Genomic DNA, 24,162 nt, shown 5'->3' with positions numbered 1-24,162 from the left:
CCTAAACTCAGCTTTCCCTATCTTCCCCTCCAATCCCTCCATCCCACCCTGCCCCTTCCACTCTCTGTCTCCTCTTCTCATCAGGAAATGTGAGGTCCTCCATAGGTATCAACCAGCCTTGGCATATCAAGTTGCAGTAAGATTAGGCACACACTAAAGATAGACAGTTAGGAGAAAGGGAATCAGTGTAGGATTCAATAGCAGGCAATGCAGATAGAGTACTCCCTGCTTTCCCTTTAGGAGTTCCACCAGAATATGCAGAACAGCTGCACAACTGTTGCATATGTGCAGAAGGCCTAGGTCTATGCCATTCATGTTCTCTGGTTGGAAGTCAGTCTCTTTGACTCCTGTTAGCTCAGCTTAGTTGATTCTATAAGTTTTTGTTTGTTTATTAATTGTTTTTGCATGTCTTGTTTTATTTTATACTTGACCCATCTTACTCTTTCAATCTTTCCTCCCCCTCTTTTACAGGATATCCCAAGCTACAGTTAACGTTTACCTGTGGGTCTCTGCATCAGTTTCCACCGGGTGCTTGGTGAAGCCTCTCTGATGACATTTATGCTAGGCTTCTTTCTGCAAGTTGTAGCAGAATATCATTAATAGTGTCTCTAGTGGTCAAGAAACATTTAAAGAAATATTCAATATCCTTAATCATCCATGAAATGCAAATCATATCGATGCTGAGATTACACCTTGCATCCATCAGAATGACTAATATCAATACCACAAGGAACAGCAGATGCTGGCAAGGGTGTGGAACAAGAGGAACACTCCTCCATTTCTGGTGGGAGTGAAAACTTAGACAAGAAATCTGGATGGCAATTTGGTGGTTTCTCAGAAAATTGGGAATAGATCTACTTCAAGACCCAGCTATACCATTCATGGTGGTATATTCAAAAGAAGCTCTCCATTAGCACAAGGACACATATTCAACAATGTTCTTACCAGCTTTGTTCATAATAGAATAAAACTAGATATTTGGTAACTGAAAAACATATAATGTGGTGCATTTACACAATGAAGTATAACACAGTCCTTAAAAACAATGACATCAGGAAATTTTCAGGCAAATGGATGGAACTAGAAAAGATCATCCTGACCAAGATAACCCGGACCCAGAAAAACAAACAGGATATACTCATTTATAAGTGGATAGCAGTCATAAAGTACAGAATAACCATGGTGCAAAACATAGACTCAAGGAAGTTAAATATAAAGCCACTTTGCTGAAGCTGTTGATCAGCTTTGGGAGTTCTCTGGTAGAATTTTTGGGGTCACTAAGTATCCTGTCATATCCCCTCTGTATAGTGGTACTTTGACTTCTCTTTACAATTTGTATTCCCTTGATCTCCCTTAGAGATCTTATTTCTCTAGCTAGAACTTCAAATACTATATTGAATAAATACAGAGAGAATGGTCAGCCTTGTTTTGTCCTTGATTTTAGAGAAATTACTTTAAGTTTCTCTTCTTTTAATTTCATGTTGACTATTGGCTTTCTGTATATTGCCTTGAATAGATTTAGGTGTGTGCTTTGTAGTCTGCTGTCTCCAAAACTTTTATCATGAAATAGTGATGGGTTTTGTCAAAGAGATTTTCAACATCTAATGAGATGATCATGTGGTTCTTTTTCTTTCAGTTTATTTATGTGGTAGATTACATTAATAAACTTTTGTCTGTTGAATCTGGAATGAAGCATACTTGATGATCATGGATGATGTCTTTGATGTGTTCTTAAATTCAGTTTGCAAGCATTTTATTAAGTAATTTTGTATCAATGTTTATAAGAGAGATTGTTCTGAAATTATCTTGTTTGAATCTTTCTTTGGTTTAGACATCAGGGTGCCTGTGGCCTCATAATCCTCCCCTCTAATTTTAAGAGTAATTATTTTTTTTCGAACAGACATATTAGCATATAGAACACTTTAAAGAACTAACTATAAAATTAATTTCAGATTATAATAGTGTAGTGATTTCTATTGAAAATTTGTAATTATGATATAGTACTTAGTTTTAAATGAATATAATTATCTTTGTGTTTTCATGCATGTAATCTATTGTAGGATTTTAGGTAAATTTTATTGGCACATGTATGAAATAATAGGGATAGTTTTCTAAGTATCTAAATGTCTGTTTCGTATCACAGTTGAAACACATTGCTATTTTATGATGGAGAAGCCTGAGGTAAAACTATCTACATAGATTTTGTATGTCACAAATAGTTATGTACTCCTCTTAATTTTTGCATTATCTGTGAGTTCTTAGTGATTTTTCTGCAAATATGAGAAAGTGACTCTAATTTTCTTTACATCACTTTCTCAGCTGCAATAATAATAGTAATGATTATGTGTGTCTTCATATAGATTTATCTGTATGCTGTGTCACATGGGTATAAGTTAAGACAATACATTTCTGGGTGAGTTCATATATTTTATTGCAAAAGAAGATAGTCTAGGTTAAGCTGATGGGCACAATAATAAATGAATAAAAGCACTAAAATATTAACTTTCTTTTCTGAAGAATATGTAAAATTCTAAAAATACAATAGGCAGTTTAAAAAATGATATTAAATTAACCCCATTGCATTTATTTGGAATGTCATAGTAGTATTTGTACAAGATATTTATTTAGTCTACTTTCAGTACATGGTGTCTTCATTGGATTTACAATCTTTGGTAACACTCGTGGGAGAAACTGCTCTAGGCACTGGAGAATGACTGAAGGTTTTTGAAGAGAGAAATGACAGGAAGAAAGGTGTATTTAAGAAGATGGATTTTGTGGGAAGAATGTGAAAAGGATTCAGGCCTTGAGAGAAAGGTGGCAATGAGATCAGAGACAATGCTGCAGTTCCCCATGGGCTGTGAGTATGTAAGCATTATTTCACTAAAAAGTCAATAAATGGCTTCAAGGCAAAGATTTTATCATATGCTTTAAAATACTGAACTTCTTCTCACTAGAAATAGAATAAAACAAATCAGAGACAGTTCTGTAAAGAAACACAAATGGAAACACAGAAATGCTAACCTGAAAATGGAATTGAGGTAGTACTCCACCCTAGCTGAACAGTGATGTGCTTAGAGTCTTGCGACCTTGTGTTGCCTGTATTGTGCCCAGTGATGGTAGCTTCGACAAGCAATGAATGCTAAGAGAGGGTGAGTTAACTCTAAGTCTCAGACTGAGAGAAGTCATCATGGCTTCCTGAAAGATTACTTATCTTAATCGAAATATAAGTCATTAAAATGTTGTTTATATCCAAACAACCTTGAAAACCAGGATATATGAACCATGCTTGAAATTAATATCTTTCTCAAAGTATATTTCTCATGCAGATGCTCTGGTAAAATGCCAACTTCCGTGGAGAGAAAGATAAGTCTGGAGTCAATAGATAATTGTTTTTGCTGAAATATGGATTGGAATCCAAGAGGAGGTTACCATTCAACAGAAATCACAGTAAATGAGGTTTAAATGAATACCATACAAATATAACAACTTCTCAAAAAGAGACAATACGCTTATAGCAATATTGTTAAATCCCAAGTTTGTTAATTAACAGATAAAGCAATCTTCTTTAATTGTATCTAATTAAGATAATTTAGTCTCCAGGGTTTCCTGTGTTGTTGAAAAAATGAAGAATAAGGAATTATGTTAAGAAAAAAAACTGTATTTCTTTCTCTTCATGATTCTTGGTGGTAACAAAATTTCAAATCAAATTATAAAATAATAAATAAAAATACTATAATTGATTTTAAAAGGGTTGTAAAGAATTCAAATTTATCCTAAATGTTTATATTAGAAAGTACTTCTACTTTCTACATAGTATTATGCATTAACTTTTTATTTTAATTATGTTTCTTACATTTAATTTGTATTTTATAATTGTTTCTATTTTATTTTACAGTCTTGTGATCATTTGTCTTTCTAAAGTCCCATGTAAGATGATTTTTTAGGTAGTCTTTGTGTGCAAAGCAAAATATGTTTAAGTGGTTCCAAGGTAGATGATATAGTATTCAGGGGAATTTTTGAAATGAATAAATTGTCTTTCCACAAAGCAGAAGAAATTCTAGTAGGATGAACTCCATACAATACAGTTTTGTATAACTCTATTACTATAACTCCTGAAACAAGATATTCTAAGGAAAGTCTAAGAAACTTTCTCAATCAGTCTTGCCACCTTTAGTTTGCTAATAGTGGTATTACACAAGTGACATCTGGATATTTTCCTCAAGAGCAAACCTGGATCATCCATGAATTTATTTGCAAGGCTAATGTAGTTTTGTACTGACTGAGCTTCTTGTGTTGGGAGGAACTGTAATTATGCCAGCTCTGCCTGGATGGTCAGGATTTGGAAGCTGGGTCGCCCAGAGACCCAGAATAGAAACGAATCCAACTGACAAAAATGAAAGAGAGAGACAGAGAGAAAGAGAGAAAGAGAGAGAGAGAGAGAGAGAGAGAGAGAGAGAGAGAGAGAGAGAGAGTATGTTTCCTTTTCTAAATGGCATTGCACTTTTAGCATAGTTTATAAGAAGCCTCCCATATGTCAGTCAATATGAAGGCAATTTGATACTTATTATATTTCCATAATACCCTTATATTTCAGAATTCATTAATATTTACTTTTTACCCCTCCCTGAGATGGCTTCCCTTAAGCCTATCTTTGTTTTCCTCTACTCTTTAATGTTATGTAAGAAACCAAGCATACAAATAAACAATAAAAATAAGTCTAACTAATAAACGAGTTTTCATAATTCAATTTTAAATTCATATTTTAGATCACATACAAATAAACAAAAAAGTCTAACTAATAAATGAGTTTTCATAATTCAATTTTAAATTCATATTTTAGATCACATACAAATAAACAAAAAAGTCTAACTAATAAATGAGTTTTCATAATTCAATTTTAAATTCGTATTTTAAATCACACATATTCTTAAAAGTGTCCTCTCACATTGCTGGGTCTTATTTGTAATCAATAAGAAAGGAGGGAGGAGAGAAAATACTGCAGAAATATTTTGTGAGTATGAGTGTGGGGGGATGCATGAGTAGGCACGTATGGAGGTTTCTTTGTGTGCAGGAACATGTGACTATGTGTAGAGGACTTTTTAACTAGCAAGAAGAATGATCTGACAAGGGATGACATATAAAGACCTTCTATGTCTGTGTGGTCCAGCTGTAACGAAGATACACTACACACCTTTAATACCTTTGGCTGGAATACAGACAGGCTGTTAGTACTCAGCTTTTTTTTGGTGTGTGTGTGTGTGTTGCATGAGAATTTTTTTCCGCAGCCTCCTCCTCCTGCTCCTCTTCTTCTTCCTCCTTTTCCTCCTCCTCCTTCTTTCTCCTCCTCTTCTTCATTGGATATTTTATTTATTTACATTTCAAATGTTATCCCCTTTCTTGGTTTCCCCTCTGTATACCTCCAGCCCATCCTCTCTCTCTCTGCTTCTATGAGGGTACTCCCTCACTCACCCACCCACTCCCACCTCCCTGTCCTGGCATTCCCCTACACTGGGCCATCAAGCCTTAACAGGACCAAGGGTTTCTATTCCCACTGATGCCTTACAAAGGCCATCATCTGCTACCTATGTGGCTGGGGCCATGAATCTCTCCATGTGTACTCTTTGGTTGGTGGTTTAGTCTCTGGGAGCTCTGGAGTGTCTGGTTGGTTGATATTGTAGTACTCAGATCTCAAACAATGAAGGTAGAGTTAGTTTGTAGAAGGAAGCAGCCAAATTTGAAAGTGTGACTTTCAATTGATGGGCAGATAAAGTGACGAACCAGAGGAAGATTTGACAATATAAGTCAACTATAGGATATGCCCAAATTTCATGAGAATATATAGTAAAGGGAGGCTATTTAAGAGCAGTTTGGGAAAAGTCAGTCCATTTAGTTCAGTCAGTGCAATGAATGCAGTACAATGAAGTGGAGTTCATTCATGAGTTCATGTAGTTCAGTGCAGGTTAGCAGAGGCAGTTGAAGCCAGAGTATAAGAAAGGTCCACAGTAGAGCAAATTACCAGTGTTAGTCTGAGTCCAAGCAGAGCAAGTCAATGAGAAGCTGAGAGAAGCCAGATTAAATCAGTCAGCCTGGAGAGGAGTTTGAGCCAGAATAGCTAAGTTGAAATAGCCAGCCAGAATTCAAAAGGAGAGAGAAAGTGTGAGCTCATTCAGCAGTAAGCGTCTGAAATGGCAATTAATCTAGCAAGTAAAAGTTATTTTAAAATATCTTTATACCTATGGAAGAAAAAAGACAATAAAGGTTGCCTCTATTAATATAGTGTCTTCATCTATTATTCTTCATTTTATTTTTTTATAGGCAATGTTTCTCATTAAACCAAGAACTCACAGAATGATTCTGCTGACTGGCTACCAAGATGAAGCTCCAGGGACTCCCACCTCCACTGTCAAGTGCCGGGATTACAGGATGTACCAGAATATCCTGTTGCTTTATGTGAATACTGGGGATCTGAACCCAGGTCTCTGATTACAGGATGTACCAGAATATCCTGTTGTTTTATGTGGATACTGGGGATCTGAACCCAGGTCTCTGTGGTTATTCATCCAGTCCTCAAGTCCTTTATCTACTACTTTATCTCCACAAGCCTTAACCAAAGCAGCTTTAGACTTTGATATCATCACCTTTAAGCAGAGAGATTTTGAGCATGAATGATATTGTTTAGCTATTTTCAGGAATAGGGGAAGAAGCCTAGAGTACTTATTGATAATGTTATTTCTTTTTAAAGACTAAAAACCTGATGTTTTAAAGCTGTGACTTCTAAGAATAAATTAGTACATACAAAAAAATCATCATGGTAAGGAGCAGTGCATAAGGTAAAGGGTACATATAGGCCTTAAGAAGAACTTAGCCTAGCAGACCCAGCTCTAAGGCTGCCATATCTACCATTGATACTTCCTCCCTACCAGCACAGATAGAGACCACTGACACTTAACCTGGTGATGAACTGAGCCATTGAGAAAAAGACAGCATCACATCTGGCTACTTGAGAGCCATCAGATTCTGGGATCATGTATAAAGGATTGTCCAGTTCCTGCAATAAACAAGTCTGGTTTTGACTCTTGACTGACCCCTGGAATCTGTGTTATTGACTTCTGAGCCTTCTTATTCCCACCCCCAAGGACCCTGGTCAGGGATGCAGGCAAAAAAAAAAAATTGTTTAAAAAAATGTAGCAAATTGGAGCATGGCTTGGTGACATTCACCTGTTATCACAGAATATGGAAAATTGTGGCAGGAAAATCCAAATTTCTATGGATGCCTCAAGTAATATATAATATTTTAGGTCAACCTCTGTTAAAACATGTCCCCAGTCTAAAAATAATAATAATAAAACAGCAAACACCCTCCCCCAAATATACAGAATAAGAGACTGTCACTTAGAAACAACAACAACAGATCTCCTGAGTCTTTCAGAAATATATTTAAAAAGTGAAACATGATATTTTATCATGGTTGTGTAACTTCAGGTAATAACTAGAAGCAAATGAAATAAAAGGCCTCAAAAAGGGAATTCAATAGATGCCAATAGTAACTATCACTGTGCTAGCCCATGCATTCTGTACTTATTTTGCTTCCTTTGACTTTACTTATGTAAATGCATGACTTTACTTGGGGAATTATGATGGTCACTGTGGACACAGAGTTCAGACATGCAAATTAGTTTTCACAAATATCAGAGTTCCATAATCTTTGTTTAGATGTTAAATGCATTACCACATCCAATCTCAATTACTTGTTTAAAAAGCTAGATGATATAATACAGTATTTCTCACATGAAAATAAGATAATTAATTTTCATGAAAGATAAGGCACTGTTTCTCAACTTTTCTTAATATATAACAGTGGCCGGTATACTAGAACATAGTGATGCTAACCTTGGATTAAGACCTTCCTTCTAGTTCCAGATTTTAGATGAGATCAAATATGTAGTTCATTCAGTATCACTGGCGATTGTGAAAAAACATCAAAAGATTGTTATTTGCTTAACAGATGTCTTCTAAGAGGAACTTTTTGTAACATTCAGATTTTCATGGATCCAAAGTTTTATGAAATTCATCTCCATGTTTTGTTATACAAATGTAGATTTCCTCTGAAGCAGCAGCTGGAATTTTTCTTTAGAGACACCTACACTATGCAGGGCTGACTTTGGAAGTAGCTATTGACTTTCTGTATCCTAGGCAGTTTCATATTGATCTTGAGGCAACTCAATTACGAGCACCTGGAAGAAGCAATGAATTTGAATAGCGTTCATGGCTCTTTTTAAATACATCTCTTTCCTCCTTTGTGAAGGGCGATGACTTACCATTTGCAAAATGAATCAAAAGGATGTACTCTTGTGCTCTTCATGAAGGTAAATGATAGAATCTTTAAGACAAAGTACTTTTCATCAAAGGTTGAGGTCCTTTATGAATGCGTATTCTGCCCAATTTTTATAGCCTAAAAGAATAAATGTTTTCCTTCTCCTAAAAAGTCTGCACTAGCTAAATGTGAGTTCTCATATGATGGAGTTTGTAAGGAGCAATCGATGCCTTTTTTTCAAAATTAATAATAAAGGAAACATTATATCTAAAGGAGAAAAGAACATATTGTGGGACAATTAAATTACCCTTTATTGCACCATGACTAGGTGATTTCTTTTTCTTTATAGAACTATATAGCACTTCAGATGTGGGGAAGAGGAAAGATTGAGTTCACAAGTAAGAGAGGGAATGCCTGTGTTGTTATTCAGTCTGAGAGTGTCTGTGGGATGTCTGCTAAATTGACACTGTGATCCAATCACTTCACAACTACTGGAAGAAAGGATGAGTAGTAGCTCATGAAGTCAGGAGGCAGTCTTATTTTCCAGGAATAATATAATGACATACAAATAGCTTGTTGAGGGACCTGGCATGCATTAAATGTTTAGTACCTTATCAGCATGTTAAACTCCAGTCTTTAACTGGTAAAATGAAGTGCAAAATTCTTAATTATCCAAGTAACATGAAAGCTAGTTGTCAGTCATGTTAAGGATGTTAGAAATGATGTTCTTCACATCCTAAAATGCATCAATTAAAATCCAGTTTTGTTCAATCATCATATTTATGTCTATACATGTACGTCGAACTTATGGCATTCTATTTAGACACGCATACTGATGGTGCACATTTTGCCATTCTGAGAATTAGTCCAAAAATGTGAGAGACAGAGGGGTAAATTGGGCTTATCACCAAGATTATTATTTAATAAGAAAACATAACGTAGGAGTGGAGTTATAGAAAAATGCAACCTCCCGTGTGATGGAAGGTCCTTTTTAAATGAGGACAATTGGATCAAATTTTCTAAGAGTACTATTACTGAAATTTATCGTTAGAATGAATCTCTCTTCCTGCCAAATGCTCACATGAAATTTACGTAGCCACTTGACTCTTACCTGGAATTATGTGTACTAGAGTATTCCTATTCACCCTATTTCCCTGGATTTGTTGTCTCTATGATTAGTAGAAATGTTTTACTTGACGTTGAAGAAAGAATCAGAAGTCTCATTGGTTAAGAGCCACGACATATTATGTCCTAAAATCTTATCCCATAATAAATGAATTTACCCTGTTTGGGATTTTTTTCACTGTTACTTTAAAATATAAATATTGGCTCTAACTTGTTTTTTGATTCTTTTTGTTATATAGAAAAACATAATTTTACTTTTTAATGTTTATTTTTATTTTTTTTTGTTATTTTATTTATTTACATTCCAAATGTTGAGCCCCTTCTCATTCCCCCCTCCCAGAGTTCTTCATGCCATCCTTCCTCCCCTTTGTCTCTGAGAGTGTGCTCCCCTACCAAGCAACCTCACCTCTCCAGCTGTAAATGAACCTTGCTGCCTAGGGCATGTCTCTACAGGATTAAGTACATCCTCTTCCACTGAGGCCAGACAAGGTAGTCCTCTGTTACGAATATGCTGGGGCCACGGAGCAGCCCATGTATGCTTTTTGATTACTGGTTTAGACTTTGGAAGTTGTAAGGGGTTCGTGTTAGTTGATGCTGTTGTTCTTGCTAAGGGATTGTCATCCTCTTCAGCTCCTTCAATCCTCCTAACTTTACTATAGGGGTTCCTGACCTCAGTCCAGTGGTTGCTATCAGTATCTGCATCTGTCTCAGTCATCTGCTGGTAGAGTCTCTCAGAGAACAGCCACTCTAGGTTACTGTCAGGCATGTCCTTTTGGGTCCCGGTTACCTTGCTCAAGATCATATTTTCTGTTTCCTTCCATTTGCCTTCAAAATTAATGATGTTCTCATTTTTAATAGTTCAATGCTATTCCATTGTGTAAATGAACCACAGTTTCTGTATCCATTCTTCATGTGAGGGACATCTGTGTTGCTTCCAACTTCTGGCTATTACAAATAAGGCTGCTATGAACATAGTGGCGCATACGTCCTTGTGGTATGGTGGAAAATCTTTTATATGGTATATGCCCAGGAGTGATATATTTGGGTCTTCAGATTCATAATTATAGATGAAAATAACTAAAAAATTTAAAAATAATTTTAATTTAAAAATAATTTAAATTTAAAAATAATTTATAATGAAAATACATAAAATAAAAAGTCTTCCTATAGTGTGTGATTAATTTTTTTTAATTTTACTTAAATCATTGCTCAGTTTTAACCATCTGTTTATATCTTTACCCTGGCTTTATTGGGTAAGGTTCAATTAGCATTAAAAGTGGGAGTCCTCTAAACACTTGGGGTCATAGTCCAATGACTATGGGTTTGCTGTATATACTCCCTTCCTCTGTTTATACCTACCTCCTGGAATGTAAAATATCTTTTGCTCTTTTAATAGTTTATTCTTCACTTCAGCATTGTATACAAAATGTTTTCTGTATAGAACAAGCAAATGAAGAAATTTGAAAGAAAAATATTCATCAGTGCATCAAAAACAAACCCCAAACTGTTTAGGCATAAAATTCAGGAAATAGGTTACTCACTAGGCTGAGGCAAAAAAAGACAAAAACATCACATATACTCGTTAGTATATTTGACTTGAGAGAAAACCCAGAAATCTAATGAAATCTCACGTTAGGGGGAAACTAATTACACTACCTTATGTACTTTAATTTTTTCATTTAATCACGCTGTTCTCATTTGAATGACAGACAGCAGTGATATTAACAAAATAGGGAATATACATGTGGTAACAAAAGAATGATACTTAAGAAAGTAAAACTTGAAACTATTGTAAAGGTATCTGGAAAAGCTTGGATTAAAGCTATGACGCCCTCTGGTGTGCAAATCCTTTATGGTCTGGCATACATTCTTTACATAATATTCTCTAAATACTAATTGCAAAAGGGAAGAAATTTTAGCAATTCACATTACATCCAATTATGAAAGCCCGAAATACTAACACAAAGCTAATTAATGATTTTTGAAAAGTGCAAATGAAATGGAGTTTATTTATTTTTGTTCCTGGGCGCAGGTAGCAATTTCTGATAAAAAATGCCAAAGCTTCAAGTTCTACAGACGGTTGTCTGCACCTCATCAGAGGATTATGAATAAACATGCAGAGAGGAGTATGCAGATTTTCTAACAGAGAAGCCATGAATGTTTTAACACCCAGGGGGTCAAATTATAATAAAGGGATAGCACCTGTCACTGGAGGCAAACTACAAGATCACCTTTGCAATCCCTAGAGCAATTAAATCACTGACAATTTAGCCTTCCTCTGGCAAGCAGAACCTCCAAAGGCACAGGCATGTACATACCCCTCAGAGGGACACATGCTTAAATTGCTTTAAATTCTACTCGTTCATTTTTTTTTCCTGAGCACTGTTTTCCATGTACCATATAAAAGACTCCCCTCACAAAGACAATCTGAATACTTATATTTTATTAACTATGAGAGGGAAATTTTACATGGTCACCTTTGATCATTACAGTTCATCCCTAATGACATGTAACCTTTCAGTTCATGAAAATATCATTTTATACAACATCTGTGGACAGATTTATTCTCTGGGTAGAAGCTTCAATAAAATGTTTTGAATTATCTGTCTAGTGACCTGTGTTTACAAAAAACAGAAAGACAGTAATTATATTTAATATTCTTCAGAGTCAATGAAGGGTATACCCTGGGTATGGATATCTCCCTGAGAAATTGTGAGCAGTAGTCATCCTTATAGTCCAATCATGAAAACTCACTTTTGCAGAATCTCCTGAAATTTTTCATTTCAGTATGCTACCATTCTGGCTCTATGTGTTAATTTTGGAGTGTTTTAAAATGGGAAGACCATCCTTGAAGATTAGTGGCTGGCTGGACTCACACTGGATTAGTGGCTGGATACTTTGAAAGCCAAGAAGGTAGAACATAGTAAGCAATCCGAAGTAGAAGAAAACAGGATGATGTAAAATCTCCAGGAATAAGCAACAACTGCAACCCAACAAGTATAGTAACTTGGGTTAGAACTTGTTTCTGAAAGACAAAAATGCAGTCTCCAGTCCAGACAGGAATGCAGTGTTCCGTTCAGCACAAACTCAATGCCTGCTATTTTGGCTGAGTGGCAACACAACTGAGCTTTTCTATTTTTTACAAAATTTCAATAAATTCTCATTAAATAAAGCTACTGTACAAAACCTGTTCAGTTTCTGAAAGTCTCAAATGTCCTGTTAGAATAGTTTGCAGTTCATTTGCGGTGACTTCCCCGTGTGTCCCTTGTGTGTTTGTTAATCAAAGTAGGGTTGCTGATGAAAACAACGAACAGCCCCACTTTCAAATGAGAAACAATAGAAAATCTGTTCTCTGAAAGCATATGATGAGTGATACTTTGAGAGAATTTGACATGGAAAAGATAAAAGTTAACACTAGGTATCTGCACTGAAAAATATAGTGTGTTATGTGTGTTATATGTAGTTGAACCACAGAGGCATTAAAAATCCCAAACATAGGCTGAATTTGATTTTTTTAAAAGCTAGTAAAGAGGCCTACAAAAATGATATCAAGAAAGAGATCAAGGTACTGAATACTGTTATGAATTACGTTCTCTTGTTTACTCATTTTTGAAAATTATACAGCACTGAAATCACTGCAACATACACAAGGCGATTGTGTTGCCCTTTTGCTTTTTATTGCATATAGCAATGCATGCTTTCACAAAATAAAACTGGAAAATTTATCACACTCACTTGTAAGAGACTGATAACCATTAATATAATTGTCTTTTCAAAGACTATCTTTGAGTGGTAAAGACTACAATTTTTAAAAAAAAGAAAAGAAAAATAAAAACCTGTGCATATACTTGTGGTTGCATGGGTAGGCGCACTTGTGTGCATCTGTATATACATTAGTATATATGTAATTTTCTGTGTGTACATGGAGAATAAGACTAGTTCACAAGCAGTTACTAGTTGTTAGTAACTTTAATACTATAATGAAGAGTGTATTGATCTATACCCATTAAGTAAAAAGATCCAGCCTCTTTAGGACACTTTTCTACAGATTGCTGGGCCATCATACTTCCATGAACCATGCACCAACCTTTCTATATTTAGGCATTACAATATAACCTTTAAATGAAATTTCTATGAAGTGACAACAAGCAAATATATTTCATGCAATTTTTCCAGGTATGTCTCATGCTCAAACAAATTTGAGAATGTTTTTCTAAATAAAAGACTTGTGGGAATATTGTTACTAAAGATCATTGGTCATCAAATAAGAAAGAAGGGAGTGAACAGAGGAATGTTTATATAATCAATTTCAATCTGAGAGTCATTTGTGAAGCAACATAAAAAAGATTTGTGGGATTAATTTTGCTTCATGTTTTACATGCTGTTATTCAAATACATTTATTGAATCACTCTAGAATCCAATAAGCAGGTAAATGGGAAAAGAAACATAAATAGAAAAAAAAAGTAGATTGATGATAGGCAGATAGATGGATAGATAGATAAATAGATTTTTAGATAGACAGATATAAACACAATAGAGTATTATTCAACCATGAATAAAAATAAAATCCTGTCATCCATGAATCACAAGAGACAGAACTGTTGGGAAATTTTTTAAAAAGAAAAGTAATTGAATGTGAGTAAAGTCACAGTTTAATAATTGTATTATTCAGCCAATGAAAATCTTCAGCGGCATATGGAACATAGACAGCTAGGGAGACAGCTCAGAGTTGTACCTTTCTTGAATTCTTAATGGTCCCTGCATCTCCACTGTGTTTACTTGAAAGTTGATTATCACCCCCTTCTGAACAGGACAGCACCTTGCTGAAATGGTACTTAAAACTTGATTTCTTTTTTTTTCTAAAGAACAGTTAGTTTGCTTCAGTCCACATAGGTTTACCTGCCATTCATCACCTCTGTCTTTATTGATTAAATGACTCCAGTAAATTTGTATTCAGTCCAACACTTCTCTTTCTAAAAGGTAAGACTTAGAGAAAAGATGTACTTTTTGAGACCAAATAGACCCAGGGGCACAGCTGACACTTTTTTCAAAATCTATACTGATTGCAATAACTGGATCCATCATGTGGCCATCTACATTGATTGCTGGGATGGCTGATGACTCAATTGACAGCCATTTTGCCTGGGAAAACATTATCACATTCAAACCCAGAAAGATTAAAATCACCTACATTTAGATACAAGGGGAAAGAAAAGAAAAGGCAAAAAAAAAAAAAAAAAAAAAAAGAAAAAGAAAAGAAAAATAGTAAAGGGAAAGAATAGTAGGTAATGAGTAAAACGATAACACTACTACCTAAGCAGTATTATTGCAGTACTGGAACCCAAGCTATGCCACAGGTACTGCAAAAGCAACTTCAGATACAGTAAGGTTAAATGATACTTCTGATATGCTGGGTTATATAAAATAGGGTCATAATGACAAACATCCAAAAGCATAGAGTTGCAAGGATAATAGTGAGAGAATAATACAGAGTGAAACTTATTTTTTATTTATGTATTTTTTTACTTTTTCATTTTACATCGCTCTTACTGTGCTCCTCTCAGCCAACCCCTCCTACAACGATTTCCCCATCTCTCCCTCTCCTTCTCGTCTGAGCAGGTAGGGGCACCCTAGATATCCCTGTACCCTGGCACTTTGAGACTGAGAGACTAGGTGCTTCCTTTCCCGCTGAGGCCAGACATGAAAATCCTGCTCAAAGAACATATTCCACATACAGACAACAGCTTTTGGAATAGCCCTTCCTCCAGTTGTTCCAGACCCTCATGAAGACCAAGCTGCACATTTGTCAAATTAAGAAAACAAAGCTGTTTAAAAGTCTTGAGAAAAAAAAAAACATTTAGTTTTACATTTCTACTAACTTACACCTGTGTCACCTAAAGCAATTTTTCTTTACCACCAAAATTTTAAAAATCCAAAATTTGAATTTATAAAAATTTTGAATTTTTGTTTATACTGTTGGTTATTTATTATTCATATTAAATTCATAAAATTAATTTTAGAAAAGCTTGCTGTACTTAATAAGATTAAGTTACCTAACACCACCCCGTTCAAAGAACTGTAAGCAGAAAGAGATATTTTTGAGATTACTGAGTTAAGCACAAAATATCTACCTTTTTAAATGATATTTGTGGTATTAATGTCTGAAATTACCCATTTTTAATAGATTGCTGCTTCTGAAATAGCGCAAATTCAACATCCTTTACTTATTTTCTTATTATAAGGTTTCCACTGAGTTTTGATTGATTTACTAACAAATTGATTTTAGCATTGAGGTACAGTCTGTGATTAAGTAAATTTTTAGAGTAATTCAAGCGTGTCTGACAAAATTATTTAATATTGGAATCAGCTCGTTACTAATATGGGATCTTCATTCCTGAATGAATTCAATATCTTGCTTGATCATGCAGAAGAGGTTGCAGGAAGAGGGTAAGGGCCAATGCTGGTGTATGCTTTTACAAACAGTGTTTTCCAGACACAACGGAGGAGAGGAAAATGTGAATTCACAGGTGACCCCAGCATGCACATGACCTGCAAGCTCAATCTGGACAGACTTTCCAGCACTTGAAAAGATCTGTGGGCACAAATTTCTTCCCCAGACCAACAAGCCGTTGGCAAATAATAGCTGTTGGGAGATGAAAAATTAATTTTCTTCAAATGGGAGACACTCGGAATATCAACCACATTCCAGGACAAGCATCATGCTCACAATACAGACTCCATTTTGTTGTTGTTGTTATTGTTGATTTTTCTGTTCCCTGTGTCATTCTGTGTACCTCTATATGTCTCTGTTGCTTTTCTGCCTCTGTTTCTGTGTTCCTGTCTCTGTCTTCCTGTCTCTCTGCCTGTCTCTCTGTCTTTGTCTCTGTCTCTTTCTGTCTACTCCCCCATGCCCACCGCTATCTTAGTCAGGGTTTTTATTCATGCATGAACATCATGACTAAGAAGCAAGTTGGGGAGGAAAGGGTTTATTCAGCTTACACTTTCCACACTGCTGTTCATCACCAAAGGAAGTCAACTGGAACTCACACAGGGCAGGAAGCAGGAGCTGATGCAGAGGCCATGGACGGATGTTACTTACTGGCTTGCTTCCCCTGGCTTTTTCAGCTTGCTTTCTTATAGAACCCAGGACTACCAGCCCAGGAATGGCACCACCCACAATAGGCCCTCCCCCATTGATAACTAATTGAGAAAATGCCTTACAGCTGGATCTCATGGAGGCATTTCCTTAACTGAAGCGCCTTTTTCTGTGATAATCCAGCTTGTGCCGAGTTGACACACAAAACCAGCCAGTACACCCTCTCTCCCTTTCTCTTGCTTTTGGAGAGTCTTTGGACAGTTTCCAGACAACCCAAGATGGCCAGTAATTCACTCTATACACCTATCTGGCCTTGAACTCACAGAGATCCATCTTTGATCTGTCTCCCAAGAGCTGAAATTAAAAGCATACAAATCCAACCCCATTCTTTGTTTTTTTTTTTTTTTTTTTCAAAAAAGGAAGAGTAAAAAATATTAAATATTGATATTCTTAAAACAAACACACACGTGTACATACTGAAAGTGCACAGAATGTTTCTAAAATGCATTTACTAATGCAGTTATTATCTTCATTTAATGTTTAAAAACTCTATTGGTTCTTTGTGCATTTCACATCATGCACATCAATCCCGTTCATCTTCCCATCTCCTTGTTTCTGCCCTCCACCCTTGCATCCATCCCAGAAAAAGAGAAAGGGGGAAAATGAAAAGCAAAACCAAAACAACAAAAACAAAACCAACTCTTGCTGTTGAAGCTGTAGTGTCACAGTGTGTCCCAAAGTAGAGCCTTTTGTCCACACTTCTTTGCTTTCAAATGTCCATTGGTCTGGTTCAAGGCCTCTGCCTCCTGCTACACTTTAAATACAGGAACCTCACAGTCTGCCTCTCGGATATCCTGTTGCCCTGTGTCATAGAGATCCTGTAATTTTGGATCTGTAGGACTGGGCCCTGCATGCATTCCAGTAGTTCATCAGTGGGGTAGATGTCGGGGTGAGCCAACTCAAAGCCCTGGTTCTAAGCCTGAGAAGTATTTGAGCTGGACATCTCACTGGCTATCCCACACTCAAACTACCAGGGCAAGCTCTCCTGCCCTGTCCAGGCTAGGTCATCTGATGGTGGAGACAGGAAAGAGCAGAGCCAACTCTCCTGTTCTCTTGCCATCAGGGCTATCTCTACAGCCCAGGCAAGCTACAAGTTCCCCTCTCCCGAGTGCTGCTGAAGGTGAGGGGCAGGGACAGCTCCTGACTCTGGGGCCATCTCTCTCTTTTGCCATAGGTGACAAGGGACGAAGGTGGAAGTGGGCATCTGTCTGTCTCCTATTCCACTGCCCAGCAGATAAGTTGCAGGGCCAGCTTGCCCATGCTCATACACTCGGGGTGGTTCACCAGCAACCCACAAGCAAACAGGTACAACCCTACTGTCCATCCAGGGTCATGTGCCAGGCCTACTTTGATTAGTATTGCAGCTGGCTAGGGGTGAGATCGGCTCTCCTGCTCTCATCCCCCTCAGGTCCAGCACTCGCATGATGATCAGAGGAGTAGTGGACCTCGTTCTGCCCGGCTCACAAACAGGTCCATAATCAGCAGCCCAGACCAGGGACATCTGCCTGGTCTTTGGTGGCAACAGACCCCTGCTGCTGCATGACCACAGACCCAGACGTGACCCTCTGTGGCAGCACAGGCCAGGATCCCATTATGGTCATAGGTGGCGTCGGTGGCTACTCATATTTTGCTGTTCCTCACTATCGTGATGTCTCCAGTTTCATCTCTCTTCATTGTGCCCACATCCTTCTGTTTCTCTTTCTCTTCCATTTTTCTACTATTTACTTGCACATCTTTGTGGGGCCATGGGTCTCTGGGTGTTTGGGGTCATCTCTGAAGTGGTCTCAGCAATCCTATGTCCTGCCCATACATTATGGCAACTGACAGGGATCATCTCCTGTATGGTCTGCACCCCCGCCCCCGCCCCGCCCTCACCCCAGCCAGCCCTGTATGATGCCAGACTGGTTGTCATCTTAGGCTCGCCCCCTGTCTGGGTCCCTGTGGCACCAAATTGGTGGTATTTCAGGTCCCTATGTGCAGTCTTTAGTTTGGGGCTCACTCCTGCCTGGCGCCATGATTCCAGGCAAGTTTCTTTTCTCTTTTATTTAAGAAAAAAAACACATGAAGTTGAAGTTCAGCTTGTATTAAGGGATCTAGAAAGAGCTGGAGATAGAAAAAAAATATGAGATGAAGATGATGCCATATGAAATTCTAAAAGCATAATTTTAAAAAGGTAAAATATGTTTTGAGAATTTGACACATGATCATTTTAATATATACAAACTCAGTCCCTAACCTAGAGTTATTGATATTCTGCTTCTCTTACTCAAAATTAAATTCTAGAAGAATCTTTAATTAAAAATTAGACCTTTAAGAAATCTTCAATGAAATGCAGTCATTGGTATTCTGCAGGTATCTTTGCATTTATTCAAAACTAACATCTTAAACATTAAACATGGCAGCTGAAAGTTAGTTGAGCAGCTAAACCGGCTTGCTCACACCTGATGAGTAAGTTTGCATCCAAGTTCTCAAATGGATGCAAACTGAGAGAACCCATTCACAGGACTTGCCCTTTGTACTCTTAACCTCTGTCATCATAATTATATGCGCACCCCCCCACACACACATACACACCCCACACAGATTCATACACACACACACACATTCATGCACACACACACACACATACACACACACCAAACCAATAAAATAATGAAATAATAAAATTATATATTATATTTTATTAAAAATAAGAAGTATAGAAGAAAAGTTTATTAAAAAGGTATGATGTAACAACCTATATTTATTATCATATGATCAATTGCCAACATAGAAACATTTCCTTTTCTACCATTTATGTAACACATTAATTTGATATGTAATAAATATTTTAAACATTACTCATTAAGAAGCAATTTTGTTACAAAAATTGTATGGTAGATCCTGAAGCTCGAGGTCTCAGGTTTGAGTCACGTGTCCTGATGTGTGCAATCAGTAAAATACTAATTAAAATAAAAGCAAGACATATTGATGTACTGTACTACCCAATTATAAAGCTTGTTATCAGTAATAGCGAATAGGTAAATATTTTGCCCTAATATATACATAACCATTCGCCCATATAGAGACACAAATGAAGTTTAAAATTATAAACAGGCAATTTATGGTTTTCTTAGAGAGACATAAATAGACAGAGTAATATACCACAATGTATACCTGTATTTGCCTTTAAAAACCTCTACAGTTCAATTTTATTTGATACTTTGTTTCACCACAATCATTCTAAATATTGTTTTCTTCCCTTAATTGTCTTTGAACAGAGAAGACATTTTCTCTGTCTTTACTGAAGAAACTGACAAAGCAACACACCTTCCTGGACAATGTAAGGAAGCAAGCTGTTCATTTTCTCCTCATAGTAGGGCGTGCGCGCCCTCTGCTGGACGTTTGTAGATTTCAGCTAGTTTGGATCTGTGGTCTAAAAATACTCAATTGAGCCTTATATTATTTGCATTACATACATTATACAAATTCATTACACCGTCTTACATGTTTAATAACATTAAGTTTATATATTCATACTTTTCACAAATCAAATTAGGATCCTATGCAATTTTAATAGAAATTTCAAATACACAAGCAATATTTATTGGCTGTGAAGCTGGATGGGAAAAATCTCAATTTTGTGAAAGTAATTACCAATCACTTTAGCCAAAAGCTATACATATACATCTCTAAATAAATGAAAAGAACCAAACATTTGTCTCCAGTAGTACTGAATTACCTTTTAAAAAAACGATTTGTTCTTTTTCCCCTTTATTTTTTAATTTACTCACTTTACATCCAAATATCAGCACCTCTCTCGTCCCAGTCCTACACATACACACACACACACACACACACACACACACACACACACACACACACACACACACGATTTCGCTTCCTAAGCCCTCACTCCCCTTCTCCTCTGAAAATAGAGAACTCCCCCTTCTCGGTATTGCCCCACCCTGACAAATCAAGTTGGTGCAGGACTAGGCACATCCTCTCCCTCTGAGGCAAGACAAGGCAGCCGAGTTAGGGGAACAAGATCCAAAGGCTGGCAACAGATTCATGAGAGGCCTCCTCTCTAGTTGTTAGAGGACCCACATGGAGACCATGATACACACCTATTACATATGTGTATGTATATGTAGTTCCAGCCATACTTGTTCAGTCTCTGGAAGCACCGAATGGTCCAGGTTGGGTAACTCTGTTGGCCTTCTGTGGAGTCCCTGTCCTCTTCAGGTCCCTCAATCCTTCCCCCAACTCTTCCACAAGACGCACTGAGTTTCATTTAGTGCTTTGCTGTGAGTCTCTGCATCTGTCTCCATCAAGTGTTAAGTGGAACCCATCAAAGACTGTTATACTAGGATCCTGTCTGCGAACATAAGAACGAATGATTAATAGTGCAAGGTTTGTTGGTGGTTTGTCGTCCTTATCTCTCCAATTGGAGTTCTCTTGCCTAACTACAGGTGGTGACCACTTCAGTCTCCATATCCCCAATGGCTAGGAATCTTGGGTAGAGTCACCCCTATAGACTCCCTGCCAGCACCCGCCACTACCAACCCCTGTCCTCGGGTCTCTGGCATGTGCTGATGATGCATTCTTCCACTGCCAATTTTTCTTTTTGATCTCGTACTCTCCCTACAACTAATTTCACCATCTTGTTCCTCTCTCCATCCCCTCTCCTACCAAGCCCCCCACCCTCCCTGCGCCCACTGCGCCCTTCATCCACCCTGATATTTATTTTATTTTTTTCTTCTGAGGAAGATTCTAGCATCCTCCCCTGGGCTGTCCTTGTTATTTGTCTTCCTTGGGTTTGTGGAGCATAGTTTAGTTATCCTGTATGTTATGGCTCATATCCACTTATAAGTGAATACATACCATGAATATCCTCTCGGGTCTGAAGGATATTTTCTAGTTGCCTGAAAAAAATTATATTTTTTTTTAAATAGCTGATTAGTATTCCATTGTGTAAATGAAGCACATTTTTTTTTTTTTTTTTTTTTTTTTTTTTTCCAGTCTTCAGTTTGGGGACAGCTGGTTTGTTTCCAGTTTCTGGTTATTTACCCATTAAGCTGTTGCAAACAGTGGAGCAAGTGTCCTTCACTTCATCACTTCAAAGATGATCTCACCATATTTAAAATAAGCGTAATTTAAAGAATATTCCAAGGGTAGTTCATTATAAACGTGTTAGAGTATAGATTTTCCATTTCCTGAGAGAGTTTACCTGAGAAAACTTGCAATGTTTTAATGTTGTTTTATCGTTTGAAATGGACATATTCTCTGATTAGTCTGATGATATAATTTGATTTACATAAAATTTCACAATCACATTTGGAGTTTATTTATTTTCAAATAAGTTTTTTCCCTAACTTTCCTTGTAAGTATTTTTCAGATAATTAACTTTGTTGCTTCAGTTATAGTTAAAATTTTATTTTTTAACTTTTTAAGAAATTACTCCAATAATTACAAAATAAGACTCCTTTAAGAAAATCCCATCTTAATATTGCAACCACTTATGATTATCAGTACTTCTAAAGATAGCAAGTACTAGATGCATATTACTTTTCATATTGTTAACATTTTAATAAAATTCCTTTTAAAAGTCAACATATAAAGGCTTAACTAGGATTACATTTTACATAGAAAAGGAACAAGAATTATTACTTCATGTATTCAGCCATCGCTGACCTGATTCATTATTTGCTATTATGGCTGATATTCAAGTATTTTGTTTAATTGTGAGTTTCACATTCAACTTTGAACATCCATTTGGTGTGCACAGTCATAGGCTCACATTTTTCAAAACCCATTTTATTTAGGGTTCTTAAATTCTTTAACCACCCTTCTAGCCCACCAACCAGAGGTAGAGGTAAAAGTAGCTTAGTAGGAAATGGGTGTTATAGACATGTTTAGAAGTAGTTCCTTACGGTGATTCCCCTCTTTGTTGTCAGGATACCAACAGTCCAGTTCATTAGCAAGCACCAAACATGAATAAAGCAGCAGCAGGGCTCTGACAGATTGGCACCAGTCAACGCAAGTGGTCAGAATCAGCTAGAATATGAGAAGTTCTTTGAGATATTAATCTCTGAAGCAAAGACCAGGGAAGACCAGCAAAGCATTTCATGGTGTAGCAAATGCAAGAACATCCTCTCACTGTTTGTGAGATTCTACTTATATTCTTTAAAACATCACGTGCCCTTTCAAGTGTCTGTTGTCAGCAAAACATCACATGCCCACTCATAAAACAACCCCCCAGAAAAATATTATGTAGCATAACTGAGTTGTTAATGAAACCAGAAATTTCCACTTCAGGTTTTGTCTTGTCTTAGAGCATCCAGCTTTGTCACATTTGGTTGTTGTGTCTTGGAGTCCTCATCTTTCATGAAGAGAAAGAGAGAAGAATTGGATCTGAGGGAGGATGGGAGGGAGAGCTGTAGTCAAGAGAGAAGAATTTATTTTAAATAATTAAAAAATTAAGAATATCAGGAAAAATAAAATGAGACTTGCTGGTCTTTGAAATTTTTAATGATAGCCAAAATAAAGACTTACATGTAATAAACTACACTTGGTTTTAAGTTATAAGTGATTTCAAATTTTATATATACATTTTTATTTTAAAATAACTTTGTTTCCTACTTTTAACTGTAGATTACAAGTTATTTTGTAATTACCATTTACAAATTTACCTATTAAATGAAATAAAGTAAACCAACTTGTGACAATAACATACATATATACATGCATTTACAGATCATATTTTCAAAGTTTACTCATACTCTGATATGGAAACCATTAAACATTCCTATCAGTCAATACTATATTTTATTTTTTATTAGATTAACAAAATTATAACCTTGTTTCTGCTTTTTTCTATTTTTCTATCATTACTGATCTACAGAAACTGAATGACTTCATTTTAGTCACTTCCACCAACAAGGCCACATCTACTCCACACAAAGATATATCTCCTAATTGTACCAGTCCCTATGAGCCAAGAATTCAAATCATAGAGCCTATGATTCTATAGGGGGCCAAACCTATTCAAACCTCCACACCCTTATAAAAGGTAACAATATGATACAAGGGATACTATATTCATTTAAATAAAAATTACTGTATTCTTTGAAATCAGAATGAAAAGTCCATGTCGTCAATATAAATTGATGGTAATTATGAGGGTGCTTCATTTCATACATTTCATTGTGTAGCTTGAATAGAACTGCTTATGATACTGTCCAACAAGTATATCCCAGTCTCTCATTCTATCTATATCTATATCTATATCTATATCTATATCTATATCTATATCTATATCTATATCTATATCTATAATCTATATATTCAGTATATTTAATGTAAAAATGACCACATAGCTTAAACTTATTCTAGAAAAATTTTACCATAGCATTTTGATTTCCAATTAAAAATATGACCAGAATAATTTTTTATTGTGATAGTATATCTGTCAGATCATTCTCATTACCATAGTAAAAGCAAGGAAACTTGTATATTGATTCACTTTCCTTCAAATTTAGCAAAAGAAGGTTAATTGCTACTATAAAATAAGGAGATGCAGTGAAG

The sequence above is a fragment of the Arvicanthis niloticus genome, chromosome 12, assembly GCF_011762505.2.
Source record: "Arvicanthis niloticus isolate mArvNil1 chromosome 12, mArvNil1.pat.X, whole genome shotgun sequence".
NCBI classification, from domain to species: domain Eukaryota; kingdom Metazoa; phylum Chordata; class Mammalia; order Rodentia; family Muridae; genus Arvicanthis; species Arvicanthis niloticus.
This window is presented reverse-complemented; position numbering follows the sequence as displayed.